Source organism: Poecilia formosa, unplaced genomic scaffold, assembly GCF_000485575.1.
Source record: "Poecilia formosa unplaced genomic scaffold, Poecilia_formosa-5.1.2 Scaffold12, whole genome shotgun sequence".
Taxonomy (NCBI): Eukaryota; Metazoa; Chordata; class Actinopteri; order Cyprinodontiformes; family Poeciliidae; genus Poecilia; species Poecilia formosa.
Window position 1 is genome coordinate 2,661,337 of NW_006799951.1, and position 3,270 is coordinate 2,664,606.

At 38.4% G+C, this 3,270-nt stretch overlaps 1 protein-coding gene across 2 annotated transcripts in view; it reads left to right on the forward strand.

Moving 5' to 3' along the window:
• Window positions 1–319: 319 nt before the first annotated feature.
• The window catches only part of LOC103133562 (uncharacterized), a 16,568-nt gene continuing 13,617 nt past the window's right edge, over window positions 320–3,270 (forward strand). For both annotated transcript variants that reach the window (XM_007545348.2, XM_016667976.1), the window contains exon 1: window positions 320–876. The gene's annotated coding sequence lies outside the window, so the exon portion shown is untranslated. The remainder of the gene's footprint in view (window positions 877–3,270) is intronic.

Below are 3,270 nucleotides of genomic sequence, written 5' to 3' on the forward strand. Positions count from 1 at the left end.
TATAGGTTTGTTTCTACAGTTTTTTCCCTGTACTTTTGTCCTCATCGTAGTCTACCTGCTTCTAAAGTGCGTTGCTGTTCAGAAGCTTTAGGAAACTTTTTGGAAGACAGTTTTCTTTTTGAAGAAACACTCGAAAGAATAAAAAAAATATATAAAAAATAGGTGTATCCAGGTGTACTTTCTCCATCTTTAAATATAGATTTTTTTTTTTTTTTTTCATACCAGTGTCGGCGAGACAAGCAGAGGAGCTGTTAAAGGCCTCTGGCTCCATTAATATCTGTGCAATGGGGACTTATTATGTAAGTCCTGAAACCTGAGAGCCAGTCACCTGTTCTGCTACCTGAGCTCAGGCCCTGGGGACGGATGAAGGACAGCCAGCCTGCACTTAGCTGAGCACTCTACTCTTATGAAAGAGGCATAAGGAGCTACTGGGAGCCACAGAAAAAAATCCCTGAAGGCTGCTTTTTTTTTTTTTTTTTTTACCCCAGCTCGACTAAACCAGAGGCGTGAGTAAGAAAGTAATGAACCGGGACATATCAAAAGTTAGTGAGGTCTATAAAAGGGAGCCATCGCTGTTACACTTCTACCCAAGGATTTTATTTTCATTACTCTTGTAGCTTCCTTTTGAAGTCCTCTGTGAGCGACTTAAGCTCTGAGGTAATTTGTGTAAACATATTGACTTGGTTTGATGGATTTTACTTTCCTCACTGAACCTCTGAGGGTTGAGAGGAGCTTCCACCGAAACTTGACAAATGATCAGTGAGGACATCTCACTCCCTGACGACACGTTGTCCTCGCAGGTGAGAGCAGGACAGCTCAAACTGTGGCCTCTGCGGACGCAACTCGCTCTGTGGAGAGAAACAGCTGCTGCTTCAGGTCAAAGGCCGCAGAGAAATGATTTCACTTTGCTGGTTGGTGTCTGTTTTTAAAAGTACACAGCAAAAATATACAAAAAGGTCATCTTTGAAAATGACTTTTCTTGTGCAGCCTTACTTTAGCAAACCTACGAGTTGTTTATTTGGTATAATCTATTTGTATTTAGACTTCATATAATAGAGGGTTTGGCTGCTAGGCTTTGGTTGCCATTTTTGTATGTTTTGTGTGCATTTTTTTTAATACACTGTTTTTTTTTTTGTATTATTTTTGACACATTGACAGAATTTAAAATCAGCCTCTGTTTGCATGTCAAATATTTTTGTGTAATGCCACTGATAACCATCAATAGATCTAGTTTAAATTCACTTTAAAGCTCCAGTTTAAGTTCATTGTTCACTTTTGAGCTGCATCATTTACAAAGTTTTGCAAACTCATCCATATCCCTTTTGTCATTCTACAGCTGCAATAATTTTATCTTACTAATCAACATCATCCTTGTGAATGAAAGATGGTGTTCAGTTGTTTCTACATCTAGTGACAGATTTTATTTATTGATTTTTTTTTTTTGTGGCATGTTCTTTCCATTCTTACATGCTTCACTGAACAGCCCTCCAGTAGTTGTTCAAAGTTTGGGATTTTGATTTGGAATCTAACCATGGTTTACCCTTCAACACAAATCCATCGTGACCTTTCTGCCATGTTTTGTGGTCTTCCTAATCTTCAACTGCTTTCTAACAAACGTCAGAAGACTTTTATACTAAGAGACAAATCACACATGGTTTGTTTTGTTGGACTCTTCGGGTATCAGAGTACAGCAGACTGAATATAAATGCACGCCACACTTTTTAGAGTTCTATTTGTGGGGGAAAAAAAATGCACACATTGCATTAGTTTCCCAACGCTTCCATCCACAGGTATGTGCTATTTGGCGTTGATCTATGCAGAAATTCCAATAAAATACATTAAGATTTGTGGCTGTGAAATGAGAAAAGGTTTGAGGTGTATGAGCCACAGTAAAGATTTAGGTTTTCTTCAACCCGCTGCATCTTCCTGCAGTTGCCTGCAGTCTCCATAACGGCTCCTAGTAGCCGGAGTGGGAAACAGGTGTTTCAGATAATGACACCACTAAAGACCCTTGAGCCAACTTGTGTGTTATCCTCCTGTCATTTCCAGCAGATTATAGTCCGTGTGACCACATTCCAGCAACCCATGGTCAGGATCATTACAGCATGTCTGCCTGAACTGAACAAATTGCTTTAACACAGAAACCATTATGTAACTGCTAAACTTCATAACAAGGGATGCTTACTTTGTGCAGCATGTTTTCCTCTACTATGATCCAACATCAGGTGGCTGATAATGGGCTTACAATGTTTAATATAATATGGCACTATTTTTCAGAGAGGAGGTGTCGTTTACTTTTAGATTTAGGTTTGAAAATAATGCAGTAAATGTGAACATGTTGTCTCTGTCTGTTTAATGTCTTTACAGCGATGCAGGTTCACCTCCTCACATGGAGTGCATGTTGGAGTCGGGGCATGACGACTTAATCGATTAAGCTGAAAATTACCACCAGCATTTCTGATATATTCCCCTCTTATAACATCTCTCATAACTTTCTGCCCTTATTTGTGTATTTTTTTTTTTTGCTTTTTAAGCTAATAAGAAATAAGGAACACGGCCAAAGTATTTTCTTGATCAAATAAAGCATATAGTTTGAAAAGACTAGTTTATATGAACAGCTAAATTTTGTTGTTAAAAGCATTGGGTGAGCCTTCCTAGTGACTGAATTCAGCTTTTTCAACCACTTCCAGGGCTGCAGGTGTGTGAAATCCAGTACCAAAGCATGCTGTGTGCTGCTACAAACACTTTAAAATTTGATACAGTTAATTTCACAAGGGGTACAACAATAGGATGTTAAATAAATACAAAACATTCCTCAGTCAACTATAACTAATGTGTACAGTTTAGTGCAGAGGAGATAACAGTCTCGTTTAATTTATCAGGAATTATTCCAGCGAAAGCAAATCTTAAATCTTCAGCTTACTTATCTTGGATAATTTCATGCTCTGGTTTGGTTGGGACCAGTCGAAAGATTCATTCTTTATAATTCCAACAGGAGTGAATCTCACCCTTTTCCTGTTCTCACAAATGTCCCAAACCTTCTGGGAGGTTTTTTCTGGAAGAGTTGAAGGAGTTACAGCTGTAAAAAGTGGCCCAACATCATAATGTAGGTGGCTTAAAAATGAGATTTTTTACATGCTTACGTGTCATGCTTAAATGTAAGCTATCCGAGAAAATAACCATTCAAAACATTTCAGATATTAGATATCAGATGGATGGATGGATGGATGGATGGATGGATGGATGGATGGATGGATGGATGGATGGATG